The following is a 15,206-nucleotide window of genomic DNA, read 5'->3' as shown; positions in this document are numbered from 1 at the left end:
TACATTATCCTGCTGGGGAGGGATGTTCCTGCCGGGAATGGTGTTGCCATGAGTGGGTGTACTTGGCTAGCAGTCATTTTATGGTGACCAGTAAGTGTCAAAATAACATCAACATCAACCATGCCATGAAAGGTTGCAAAATGAGGGAAAACAGAAGATGTGTGGCGGAGGCGTCGTGCCAAAATGAAGCTATTGCTTTCATTAGCATAGCAAACTGACGATAATGAGGAACTACCTATGGGCCATCTGTGCCGATGTGCTCAAGAACTCAGGCATGGATCTCACTTACAAGCTTACAGCTTCACAATTGTATATGGTCAGTTAAATGAAAATATGAGGTTTGTCAACAAAACCTCTGTCACATTATTTATGACGTCAGCCCGCGTGATGAATTACATGAATTGTCTGTATATGGTTCCCAGTGGATTTACCACATTGTCTCAGATACAATCAAGGTTTAAGGTCAGCCAGTGTGTGGTGGGTGGACAAGTCAGGCAACTGTCTTGAGAATGGTTAAAAATAAAACATAGAAAACAGTAAAGCCCTGCACTAGAAATCCATCGCAGGATGAAAAACAGCAACTCATCATAAATGCAACATCTGCTAAAAAAGACTGAAACAAGACCCGTATTGTATAGTAGTGTGTTGTGCTTTATGTTATTTACTGTCCAACATCATACATCATATTGTGTAATGGGGTCATCACAAAGGTCCAGGACACACTGCCTGAGTCTCCATTTCATGTGTGATATACCAACCATTAGAGGGCTGTGATGCTCCTGCCATCATGACCTCATGTGTAGAAAGTGACATGACTAACACTCCATGCTGCATCGCTCATGTTCACATTTGCCGGGCAGCAAATACCTCATGGAGTTACACAGTCAAACGGTAAATCAGCCTCGGCGTGTCAGCGAACAGTCAACGTTCGTGAATTGTCTGCAGCGGGCATATTTATCACAGAGCGCTGCTATGATACACAACAGCCTCCTCAGACGACAACAATGGTGTCATTATTCATTCATACATCACGTTTCTGAGCAAATAGGCTTCATCAAAACGGACTCTCCATCGGAGGCTGCAAGGAGCCCCTATGCTGACACGTATCAGTGCATCGGCGTCTTTTTGCTTATGTTGTAATTTTACTACAGTGCCGTTAACCCTCAGGTGCCCTGTCACCCATGATCTCCTTTACAAATACACCGTCCACTGGTCTGCTCTTCAAACTATTTTTATCTCAGCACTTCTAATGAGATCAGGTCAAAATATATTGATGGAGATAGTCTGAGATGGTGTTTTTCTGAAGAGCTCAGCAACACTGAGCGGTGCGACGCAGCGTCTGTGTGACACAAAGACCTTCACTGCACGTCCTTGTCAGTTACTCTTACTTTTCTCACCATCATCATTGCTGCCAAGGCTTACATCGATGGGGTAATCAAATAACGGCCGCCGTGAATCAGAGAATCCAAAGGATTCGACTAGAATAACATCGTAACTTAAACGCTGCCATTGTTTGAGTTTACAAATTTGAAAATGAGAGATATCGTGAAATGGCTGCTTAAAGGGATCGACTGTGATGTGACCGCACCTTCCAGGTCAGCCTCGAACACGCAGTCAAGCTAAGACAGGAAAGCTCAGATTGTGCGATTATGATGCTGTATGACCCTGGAGATGACTAATGGACTCTAATTACATACCCGGCCATTTATCATCAAACAGATTTCCCTCGCATTGATCCAAGCACAGCTCAAAAAGGCCACTGATGAAACGTCTGCAACCTCCTGCTGCTGCAGTCTTCTTAGTTGGTGTCAACAGAATCTAAGGTTACAGCAGACATATTAGGAGCCCTGGATCTGGCTGCTGTGGTAGGTTGGAGGACACGAGGAGGTCACTTGGCCAACATCTACAATACTTTGTCATTAAGAAGATCAGTGCTTCTCAGCCTAAAAGGATCAGATTTTACTGACAGTTCAGATTGGAGCAGTTCTACGGGAGCCAGCGATGCCCTTGTGAGGAAAAGTGATACGACAGAGAGAAATAAAGTGCACTGCAAGCAGATAAGCGATAAAAAAAAAAGAAAATCCCAGAGCAGAGGATGCAGAGGATTACCCTTATTTACAAAAGAAAACCCCAAGTCGCTGCACTCAAATGTGAATACGGTATCTTGGCTCGCAGGCTGTGAAGCACTTCTGATGTCTGACTTCAGCTTCCCAGCAATGTGAGATTTCTGTTGATACTCAATCACAAAGATCAAAAATCAAAGAATCAAACTGCCAATCAAACAAGCAATGTGCTCACAGATGACACTCGAGGGACGGACCAATAGCACCGCACATTAAAGCCACCACGTTCAACTCAGGCCAATAATCCACAGCTTCCAGGGTAACACGCAAATATCAAATACAGAATTTTAGCATTGCTGAAGAGAGTGGAAACAGGTTTATATTCGTTCATGTGAATGACAAAGTTTATGTTGTGTTTCATTTTAAAGTAAAAAGAAACTTTATCAGACTGACTTGGGAAGAGGAAAAGGCATGATCGGGATCAAAACTCAACAGTTGGCCTGTCTGGGTTAAATAATGTAATTAATTAACAACAAACCAACATCTTGTCTGCACATTGACAGGGACTCAGGGACCATGCTGACCATGATGCTGTTCTCCCATTTTATTATCATTGTTGTCTATAATAACTGTATCAGAACATAGATACGCAAATGAAACAGAAAAGAGAGAAAGAGATGCAGACAGACCATTAAACACGTGTTTCACACAAGTTTCATCAGAAAAGTCCAAGATCCAACCAGTAATATGCCGATCAATCATGTCACTCTGTTATTTATCTCCAACGGTTTATATGTTGTGGAATAAGAATGAGCCACTTTATTGTGAGAGGCTGTGTTTGAGTTACCACTTTACCGGATCAACAGGCTGCCTGATGGTGACAAACACTTTCCTCACTTATCAGCAGCAACAACTCTCGCTGTCACATGATGCTCATCAGTCAAAGAGTCCGTCACACTTCACCTTCTTCTCCCCTGTTCTGGTCAGCTTTAATCACATACAAATATGGTAATTTTTACCGTTTTAGTTCATTTGTTTGCCCAGTTGTGATGCTTATTGATGTGTAAATATATAACATGGCACATCTGGATGCGCGTGGTCTCCGAGACTCTGCAATATTTTTAGAAACCTAAAATATCGTCCTCTTTTCTAACATGAGTGCGTTCATGTCTTTGTCTCTCTGCTGCATACTTCAGTCTAACAATCATGCAAAATGCAGAGGGATGTTGCTACAGGCTGCGCGTCCAGCATTAAAACCTTTGTGATGGAGCACTGAAAAAACCTTTATCAGCCTCCCCACAAAAACCATGACGATGTAAAAGATTTGATAGAAATAAGAAGTAGCACAGAGCTATTTCTGGAATGCTCTGGAACAACTTGAGAGCTTTTATTCTAAACTGAACCAGTTTCCTTTCCAGTATCATGAGGGAAAGCCTGTGTTGAGCTCAGTAGAAACCTTAGGTTGCACTGGTTGGCCCCTAACTCCATGAATTGTGAATCTAGACGAAATCGGTTTGTCAAAGGGACGAATTAATGAGGCATGATCAAATAGCTCTTCCTGCTGAGGACTGACTGCAGGCTGACAATGTAAGCAGCACGTCCGTCAGGGATTTAAGACCCCGGATCTCTTACGTGGATGCTCACTTTTCAATCTGGGTCTATCGCATTGTGTTAACAGACCAGCAGGACATCAAACCAGACCAAATGTTGGCCCCTTAGATTCACTGTCCTCCATTAGTCACAGCAGGCTCATGTTTATTTTAGAATAATGCATAAAAAATTATTCCTTTTTTTTTGCATGCTCCAGCAGTTCAAATACTGCATGAAACAGACATTAGCCCCCCACACCACCACACACACACACACACACACACACACTGACACTCACAAATGTGACCTTCAGGTTTGATCTTCTGCAATGCAGTGATTAGTCTTAACGATGTAGGAACTTAGTGGATTGATAAAACTTTTCTCTTTGTGTGCGTCATCAGTCAAACTCAACACGTGATTCAACCAAACAGCTTAAAAGACGCCAGTTCAGTGTGATTATGTAAGGCTGAACCCCTTCGGTATCAAATGGATATCTCTGCTTTTTGCTGACACTCACCTTCTTCTCTTTCTGTCTTTAATGCCTTGCGAACCTGCCGTTCCACAATCCTAGCAAAAGATTTTGCCTCCATATCAGGCTGTTTCTTTCTACTCTCGAAATCCTCTTGCTGATCTCACACAATACACTGAAAATCAATCCAATCAACGTATTTTTTTTCGCTCACACTTGGGTTTTCCCGTGCCGAATGTTCAACTGGGGTCTGACCCGACCGTTTAAACCTCATGTGTGCCGCTAATCTTGCCCGTCACCTTATTCGTGACAACCTGCCAGCCATCTCTCAACCCACCCAGCATTCCAATAACCGTGTCCCAGAGATAGAGTTGGCACTTTCTTAACTGGCTTAACGGTAACCTACCAGAAATGTCAAGTACTGACGTGTCGTGGCTAAATAGTGCTGGTGAAATGGCCTCTTGCAAGATGTCTTTATTAGGCTCTCCAACTGTAAAAAAAAAAAAAAAAAAAAAAAAAAGCGGCTACATCTGTTTTCTGATTTCAACTCTCTTGGTGGAGACTATCTGCTCTCTGTGTGCCCAAGTGTTTTTGAGTCTGCTCCCTGGTGTGTGTAACTACTGCCATAAACAGGTTAATTAGTCACAGAATACCCATTATCTTCCTTCCTCTAGCTCCCTATGTGCACAAATAAAGGACAACAGGTGGATGTGTGTGTTTGTCAGGACCAAAAGCTGGAATGGAAAAAGTGAGCCAACTTCAAGTCAGGGATATGGAACGGAAGAAAAACAAGTAAGAATCCATTAAAAAAGTGATGCCATTACTATGTGAGTACCAAAAACAAAAATGAAATGGGAAGGCAGCAGTGTTTGATGAATGAGAGAAGCCTGGAGGCTAATCCTATTTTCTATTCTATGTTTGCACAGAAAAATCATTTGAAGCTGTTCAACTACAAAGCAATGTCCACAAAATGAAAACATATCAGAGCAGTCCCAGCAACAGACAAACTGAGGGAGAGAGTGAGAGCGCAGAGGGAAGACCGAGGCAGCAGCGGCAGCAGCAGCAGCAGCACAATGCTGGCTGCTGCACTGCAGCAAAAATCTACACAGCAAACCTCAGACACCGCACAGGCTCCAACACCGCACACAGCAGACCCCAGTTCAGTCACATACAGGGACAGTCTGTGTGTGTGTGTGTGTGTGTGTGTGTGTGTGTGGGTGTGTGACACTAGACAACAGACGGGGAAGTCAATCTTTCCATCAACTCTTAATGAATAATTCAACTGCTTTATCACCCTATTTGTGAGTTTGTGTAAACGTGTGTTTTAAAAGGTCAATAATAGTTGACTCTTAGCAACCTGTTGGGATCAAAGCCCTTATTCAGATTATGGTGTTTCAAAGTAATGGTTCTGACTGAAAAGGATGCCACAAATGTATAAAACAAACCCCAGAACGTGCATTTGTAAATTAAAAACAAGGTCTCCAGACAGGGTCACAAACAAACACAACATCAGACAGCAGAAAATCTCAATCCCGTATTTACTTGGGGAAAAGTTGCCGTAGCAGCAACATGCAGCATTTGAGAGCAGGTCACAGCCTGAGGGGAAACCAGCAGAACAACAGCAAAGCTCCCTAAACACCTGACTCCTGTTTTTATTTACCTCCCGTACAGTTCTCGTCATTCCCGGAACATTCAACCGGTAAAATCGGCCAGTCTGCGAGCACAGAGAGAAGCTGCATCACTCAGCCTCTGCTGCCAGGAGGGAGCGCAATCAGATGATGGACAGCAGTAATAAATGAGCTGCAGGCCAATAGTGAGTCATGAAATCATATCAGCAATCAATCATAATCAAATCACTAAAATGTACTTCCAGCACAGGAGAGCAGCAAGCCCGGCTGACCCGGCCTGCTGCTTCCCTCTCTGCCGTAAAACAGACTCAGCAGTGAGCCGTTATACTTGGCCTTGTGCCTCTTGCTCTCAGATCAACTGTACAGTCACACATTATGTGGCCAAGCGTGACACAACCGGCGGCACCACGTTCATTCTTACAGATGTGTCACAGCTTAAACATGTTACTGACGTTTCACTTGAATCCATGGTCATTTTCTTTAGTTTGGTTTGCTGGATTATTGGACAAACGCGACCTAATGTAACCCTTTCACCAAAGAACCGGTATATTTGTCTTTTTTTGGCGGTGAAAAGAAAAGATTGTAATATTCCCTGACAACGCAGCGTCAGCCGTCCACATTAACACGAGAATGTGTTGACAGTTTGTCAACATAAAAATGCTGCGCTCACATCCAGGTCAGCCCCATCACGTCACACCACACCTGTCACACACATTAAGGGTGGAAACCTGGATTTTGACTGTTAACGCCAGGAGTAAAGGACACACTGTTACAGTGGAGCAGCCATCTCTAACAGGTGAAATCAGTCTTTCTACTCCTAGAAACACACCCCGGCACCATCGAATCCTCCACTTTTGTATAATACATTCAATTCAACATCTTTTTTTGCAGACAGTGATTCCATCCATTCCGTTATGAGCACTTCATCTAAACAAGCATGCCTCATTTCTCCTGTGTGACAGACTGTTACTGATGAAAAATGACCAAACCGTATCATTATATCATCCTGCCACCTCTGCCTGCTTACAACAATCACGTGCTATTAACCTTCCCAAAAGAGCTTTTCTCTCCACCGATTCAGTGAAGAGGACGGGTGCGATCTGATTGTCTCCTTTGAGGCAAAAACACGAACGGAAAAGAATAACAGAAATTCTCAGTTGTTAAAAATCGGGCTGTATTCTTGTGAAAAAGGCTGCTGGGGTGCTGCTAAAGGAGCAGACGCTTGTGTCGACGCGACTGTTCAACACCGTGCAGCTTTGTCTGCTCCCCCAAATCAATGATGACACAGACTAAGTGCATTTCATCTTGACCTGATCTCTTCATGTCGCATATCAGGAAGAGATGAAGCTTAATTGGGAATCTGATCATACTCCATCAGCCCAGCAGTGGAGCTCAGCACCCCTTGAAAGGTCCTCGGTATCAGTCATAATGTCTTTGGGAGAACTTGCCTCGAGTTGTGTCACACTGCCTCCGCCTTCACACACACACATTCATGACACGCTGCTCTAATTATTACGGTCAGAGACTGAGCCAAATTACAGGGTGATTTACTGTATGAAGCCTTCATAAGACCCAGGGCAGTAAAATAAGCACAAAAAGGCACAAATTACATCCTGCTGTGATCCCTATTTCAAGACATCTCTGCTTCCAGTTGCCTATCTAATGTTCCGTGAGGTCAGGTGGAAAATATCAAGGTCAAAAATCATGAAGCGCTTGACATTAATATGAAAGTTAGCTGGGTTGGACAGGGAACTGATCCGCGGGTAACGTCACCATATTTACTGTGTAAACTGCATAATTTATTTATTTTTTTAAATTAAGAGACAAGAACAATCCAGATGTGTCTAGCTCAATATCCCCTGGGCCTCTGACAATCTCTGGTCTCACACTCCTCCCACAAGTAGTGATTTTCCCATTACTGTACAGCTGAGTAAGCAAAACACACAGCTGATGTCAGGTTGCATTAGCCAATTAAATGAGAGGAAGCACGTATTTCTGCTTCGTTTGTGAGGAGAACTCAATATTTACATTATTTACAGTGAAGTTTCAGCACTTGCTAATTCTTGAATTTTAATTTAAACTGCACTTTTTGGGTCGTATTTCACTTTCTCAGTGATTTCCGAAGCAACAAAACAGTCTTCCTACACTGCTGCCAGCCTGAACACCCACTAATGTACAGCAGCATTTTATTTCCTGGAGTAGCTGGTTAACCAGGACCAGATATTAATTGGGAAATTTAAAAATATATACTCAAACCGCTTCATTCCGGTGTACCCTTACAGTTGGCTGATTTTAAAATCGTATTGTTTGTTTTAAAGCATTAAACGGAGCAGCTTCGCAATCCATTTCTGATCTCCTTCATGTCTACATGTCAACAGCTCTTGCTCGTCATCCTCAAAAGAAAGCAAATAACACGAGATGATCCTTTTCATAATTAAGGCATCCGCTTTTTTATGGCTGTTTCTTACCTTTTTTAGCTAGTTCTTTTTGTTTTAAATTGTTTTTCAATCTTTAGTCTTAACTTTTATCACAGTTTCCTTAACCTTGTACTAATACCTAAATCACCGAGCAGCACTTTGGTAAATGTTTAGGTTTTGGAAAATCTTCTCTACAAATAAAGTGGATTGGACGGTGCTGCATTTATGAGCCAGACAAATAAAGCAACCATCATCATTCACTGCTAATGTAAAACTGTGTGCAGATTCCTTAAAAAACAACAAAAAACTCCATCTAAACCGCTTCTGTGAATGTCTAATTTTCCAAAATGACAGAATCAGATTCTAATTGTCATTCAGCCGCACGATGATCCTCAAGGCAGTTTCTTGCACTACAGGTAGCAAGAAGCAAAGGTGATTTACATCACAGAGCAATCAGCTAATCCCCGCTCACCCGCGCACCCTCTACTTGTGGTTCCTGTTGAGGATATTTGATTTAGCCTTTAATGGGGCTGCAGAAAATATTTATCATCTTCAGCGTCTTAGCTTTCGAGTATGAGCAACGTGGCTTCAGGTTAGAGTATTTCTTCCCTTTCTCCTGGGATGGAAGGACGTGGCTCGAGCGCTGAATGGTGCAACCTTGTCGCCCACTTTACTCACAATGACAATATCATCTGTTTTGAATCCGCTGTGTTACAATGAACGCAGCCTTGGCTAGAAGCACACGTGATTCCTTCATGTTTCCTTCGAACAAATCTATCTGCACATCCCTGGATTACTGCGCCCATCAATGGCAGGACGTCGACGACGGCAGTAAAGCTGTCTTTCAAGAACATGTAAATCACTCGGAGACCACTGGCTGCTTCTTTTTGTGCAGATCCAAATTGACGTTTGATTTAAGTGTGTTTGATAGCTGATGTAGCGTCCAAAGATGTTGGGAGAATATCTGATGGCGCTACATTCAGGCTCACTGGCTGCGCTGTGGCCACTGCTGGGATGAGAGAGAGTGAAGCAAAAGAATAACTATGTAGTGAAAGCAACTGTGTGGTGACAGCAAAAATAACATTAAATCAGGTACTCGATGCTTTCATTTTCAAATCCCTTTGAAATTACTGTTATGTCACTATTTAGTATCCTACACAGGAAGTTCTGAATTATGTTCTTCTGCTTCGTGGACATGAGCTCTATGTGTGATAAAAGCCCTGCCAGTATCCACTGAGTATCTCATCACTCCAATTAGGTGCAACATCTTTAGACATCAGACGTGGCTTTCAGCCCAATTCCCCTCAGGCAGAACCTCTAGGGAGCAGGCACCAGTGAAGCCATTCACTTGCACATCCAGGAACCACAAAGGTACCCAGTGGAGACCAGGTATTCCATCATTTCTGTCTCAGGGGAAACAGAAGGGCTTTATTTTCTCTTCTGAAAGTCTTTTTTTTCACAAGGTACAAATTCACTGGATATAGTGACTATAATGAAAAACAAACATTAAATTGTTGTTAAACTGTGACATTTTGAGTAGAAGCTATGCACAACTTTCATGTGTCCTCTAAAATGATCCCCAAAAGATGGTATCAGGGGTCACCCAACCCCTGAAAGTGATCACTCCCAGCTGCGTTGCCATGGCGAAGACATGAAACTGAGTTCTACATTCATAGAGTTAAGGACAAGCTTTGCAATGACGGTACATCCAAATCTAAGTTGCGTCTACCTCGATGAACAGTTGAAATAATCGGTGTGGATTATTATCAATAGTTACTATGACCAAAGGATTCATTCTCTTTTTTTCTACAGTCAGCTTTTTAACAATGTGACGTTTTCACATTTTGGGAGAGATACCCTTCGGTTGGTGCGAGAGCTTGAGAAAACAGCCAAGAAGTTAGCGGACTTTAAGAACCACCTCCGCTACAACCTCAGATGTCGACAGCAGAAGATGACTCCCACCTGTCTACGCATCAGATCAACAGTAAAAGGACACAGAGCCCAGGTAATTCTTCACATGACGGAAAAACGCTTACTCAATGAAAGGATCAGACAAATCCACTTTACCATAAACACCCTGGAAGCTAAGTTAGATGAAAGAAGGGAGGAACTACACCTACTGCTCCCCTCTGAAGTAATGGAAGAAATAGCCAAACTCGTTTCCAGGACTCAGCACACCCAACACACCAGGACCAAGGAACGTCAGATCCGAAAATTCACCACCCTACTGGCAAAACACAACCCCAGCGGAACCAACCCCTTCTCCAACCATGTCACATCCCTGTCTGACTCACAACGGGAGAAATGGGTGAAAAACCTATCAGACAGGGAGCTCACACAAGCCGAGGAGGAAGTGCTGTCCAAAGGTTTGAATTTTTCAGTCACCCCTGAAGAGGTACCGACTGTCGAACTCATCACAGCCACTGAGACTGCCATTAGAAACAACAAACTCCCGGAAGCAGAAGCAGAACAGATTAGACTCAAGGTAACAGCCGCTCTTGCTAGTGCAAAACCTCCCACCTCCAATATCACGAATGAGGAAAAAAGAGCCATTGCATCCTTAGCCAAGGACAAGAACATCACCATCTTACCAGCTGACAAAGGTAGGTGCACGGTCGTACTCAATACCACTGACTATGACACCAAAATACTCAGTCTTCTGACAGATACCGCCACGTATGAGAAACTCAAACGGGACCCCACCAGCTCATACAAGAAGAAGGTGGTAGACTTACTACAGAAACTGGAAAAGGATAAAGCCATTGACAGACCACAATACTACCGTCTATATCCAGGAGAAACCATCCCTTGCATTTATGGATTGCCCAAGATCCACAAACCAGGGACCCCTCTCAGACCCATAGTAAGCAGCATCAATTCGGTAACCTACAACATTTCCAAATACTTGGCCTCCATCTTGTCGCCCATGGTTGGCAACACCCCACACCACATCAAAAACTCCCAAGACTTTGCCCAAAAAGTCGTTGGACTCACACTACTTCCAGAAGAGACTATGGTATCTTATGATGTCACGTCACTCTTCACGTGCATCCCCACCGCCAGCGCCATAGACACCATCCACAAGCACCTTCTATTGGACAAGAATCTTACAGAAAGAACAACCTTAACACCGGCCCAAATCTGCACCATGCTGGACCTGTGTTTGAACACCACCTATTTCCAGTACAGAGAAGGCTTCTACAGGCAGAAACATGGCTGTGCCATGGGCTCACCAGTATCCCCTATAGTTGCCAATCTATACATGGAGAAGGTGGAATCCCAGGCCCTGACATCCTTCACAGGAACTGCGCCAAGCCACTGGTTCAGGTATGTGGATGACACCTGGGTCAAAAATTCAAATACAAGAATTGGAAGCGTTCTCCGATCACCTCAACAAAACAGACGAGCATGTAAAATTCACCCGGGAAGAGGTAAAAGGAAACAGTCTGGCCTTTCTGGACTGCGCAGTCAAGATCACTGAGGACAGAAATCTCACCATCGAAGTCTACAGAAAACCTACACATACCGACCAGTACCTCCAGTTTGACTCTCACCACCCACTGGAACACAAGTTGGGAGTGATCAGAACTCTCCAACACCGGGCCAGGGAAATACCCACCACATCCCAAGGCAGAAAGAAGGAACAGAACCACATTAAGACAGCTCTCAAAACATGTGGCTACCCAGACTGGGCCTTCACCAAAACCTCAAGAAAGCAAGACCTCAGCAAAGGAGAGGAGGAGAGAAACAAACGCCGCAGCGTTTCCATCCCCTACCTGTCTGGAGTCTCGGAGAAGTTTAGGAGGATCCTCCAGAAACACGACATACCGGTTCATTTCAAACCCAGCAACACTCTCAGACAGAGGTTAGTACACCCAAAGGACAAGACACCAAGACCCAAACAAAGTAATGTTGTTTATGCTGTACAGTGCCAGGAGAAATGCAAGGAACTGTACATTGGGGAAACCAAACAACCTCTACACAGAAGAATGGCACAACACAGACGTGCCACCTCTTCGGGTCAGGATTCAGCAGTCCACTTACACTTAAAGGAGAGTGGGCACTCCTTCGAGGACAGCCAAGTACGGATACTGGCCAGAGAAGACCGCTGGTTCGAAAGGGGGGTCAAGGAAGCTATCCATGTTAAATTGGAGAAACCATCCTTAAACAGGGGTGGTGGCCTGAGGCACTTCCTATCACCCACATACAATGCAGTCCTCCACTCCTTCCAACAGCAAAACAAACATTCACACCATTCCAAGAGACCCAGTGACTCATCACCATGTGACCCAGCAGACAAAGGGGAGACATCTCAACAGAAACTAGGTCAACGACCCGACCAACGACCCTGCTAACGACTCTCAGGTGACCACCCAGATCATTAGCATGCTAATGGTCCACAGGGGCTATATTCTCAAGCTCTCTCCCCAGCGATTTCAGAACTGAAGAAGCCTTCTGGATAGAAGGCGAAACGTCTTCAAGAAAAGAAACCCAGTCCAGTTGACAGAGAAAACTACCTTGGAATGTGACGTTTAATTTCATGGAATTTCTAAGCTTGTCAACTGTCAAACCAGGTTTCTTACACAAGCCCGAAGAGCCAAAGGCGTGAAAGCATCTCTACCTGTGATCACAAACACTTTTCAGCCATTTCCAAATTCACAGCAAATGTTTTTGTATGCATCCTAGCAACATGCCACGGTGGTTGGAGGAGGATATTTTTGGCTCACACTGCTGTTATTCTAATTGTAGGAGTTCTTGTTTGAATCTTGCCCAGGCCCCTTTAATTACAGTGCTGCTCCTTTGTTACCACATTCTAAACTAGTATTACACAAATGGATCCAGCATCTTTTAATTGTAACAAAAGCCGTTGTTCAAAAATCAAAGCCCACGTTGTCACGTGATTTTTTTTTAAATTCGTTTTAATATGACCACCCTAACACACAGTTCAGAGGGCAAAATAACACGATGCAGAAAATGCCAAAGGGGCAAATGAGGGCAATAACATGAGAGACACGGAGCTGCGGCTGTGGCTCTGTCACAGCTTCAGAGTGTGACAGAGCCAGCTGAATTTCTCATGATATGCTGTGAACTATCCTCACGTGGACAACTGGGTGTTGTGTGACCTGCACTGTCATCCTGCTGTCAGTGACCCTCCACCTACCGTCGCTACAAGGACCACAAAATGCTGCGGGAGCCCATCAACTGGGCTGAGTTCACTACCAAACGGCCTCATTAGGCCGCTGCCAGTGGTCTCAGCTTTATCATACACCCGGTTAAAGGTTTTAAGATGACAGCTGTGCTCATCTGCACAATCATCAGTTCTCCATAAGCTTCGGGGTACGGCCCCATCCCTGCCACTCTGCTAGTTGGCCGCTTAATTGACTTAATGAAGTACTTTCGTTGGGACACGTGCACCAGGGCCGGCACACAGGGGTGAATGTTAAAGTGGAAGCAGTACCAGTCACATCAGGCCATCAGCCTATGGCTGAGTGACTCTGACATTTTAAAGTGGAACATTTTAATTCAAACCTTTTTTTTTTTACTGTTACCGAGCTAATTTGGCAACAGGCACTGTGATCTTTTTCAGGTGCACGTATGGTATTTCCCGATTGTAGTTCCATTTAATTTTGACGCTGTGAAAGCAAAACAGGTCATAATGTAGACAGAAGATTTCGTGTTGACAGTTTTACTGATACAGCTCAAGTGGAATAAACCCTCTGTGTTATCACATGTTGCTAAAAATACAGTGTAGAGCTGAGAACATTATCTAGGCCTTTGCAGCTCGGGCCCAGTGCACATTTAAACCAGGGACGCTCTCTGCCTGCTACAATGAAGTATGCTGAAAACTTTGATGCAACCCTGCTGCTAAAACGTTTGTTTTGATTACATCCAATGTCACTGAGTTAGCAGTGTTTAGCGTTAAGTTGTTCCCAGCTGCCCTCACCAATAACTTTGTATCCCAGCTCACCTGGAGCCCTGATAAACAAACCATGAGCTGCTTTTCTGTTTTAATCTCGGCTTCCATCCTTGTGGTGATTACCTGACTGACTGATTAACATCATGGTTTTGAAAATGTTGCTGTTGAATTTTAATCCCAACGAATGTTTTTCTTTGTTTTTTAATGCACTTAACAGTATTATTATAGACCTCTGCTGGTGGAGGTCTGTAGGTCTTCAGCAGTGTTTAAATCACATCATGTGATTCCTGTTTTAACTACATGGCTCTCCTTGAAAGTCTCAGCCTGCACTGGGCTGGCTAATCTAGGACATTAAAAGGTGCAGAAGCTAAAATGTTGCAGCCTCTAAATGCTAGTCTGTTTTAGCTACCCCAGAGTCAGTGCAGAAGCCCGACAGTCCAGTGTGTGACCTGCCACAGCTGCAGTTCAGGAAGTGCACTGCTGCGGACTACATCATCTTCCAACCCACTGGGCCACTCAAGGTAACAAGTATGTCCCGCACTACTGTCCACATCACCGGGCTTTCTTTTCCCCTCCAGCCTGTTGAAATACACAATCTTCCCTCAGTGGATTACACAGCTCACCATGATACTTGATATTTTCCCCTTTTGGGCTAATATATGTGTCATCATGGGTTCACTCAATCTAATATCGAGACGATGCTGGATGCTGAGGTGCAGGATGCAGTAAACAGGAGGCCCTGGCTCTATCACCTGAAATGATCTCATTATATCCAATTTGGGGCCAACAGCTAGAGAGATGCATTGCAAGAATACTCTGTCACCTCCGACGGTGTTGCTGAAAACAGCAACCTCTTTTCATCGGGAAGTGGTGTGTGTGTATTGGGGGGAGGGGGGGGGGGGGGGGGGTGCTGCTGCAGTATACTCGGTGAGAGAATCAGCTGCTCACACAGGTTCAAACACCTGCAGACAGGCAGAGACATGTTGCGTGTGCAGCGCAATCTCAAAAGTTGGAGATCGCGGTGCCGTGATGATGCGGGGCGGGGGGGGGGGTGGGGTTGGCCGGGGGCCGGGGCTCGTGTGTTCGTGTCCTCAAACCCGAGTCGAGCTCGCTGCTGGCACA

This window comes from Takifugu rubripes, chromosome 1 (assembly GCF_901000725.2).
Source record: "Takifugu rubripes chromosome 1, fTakRub1.2, whole genome shotgun sequence".
Lineage (NCBI taxonomy): Eukaryota > Metazoa > Chordata > Actinopteri > Tetraodontiformes > Tetraodontidae > Takifugu > Takifugu rubripes.
Note: the sequence above shows the minus strand (reverse complement) of the source record.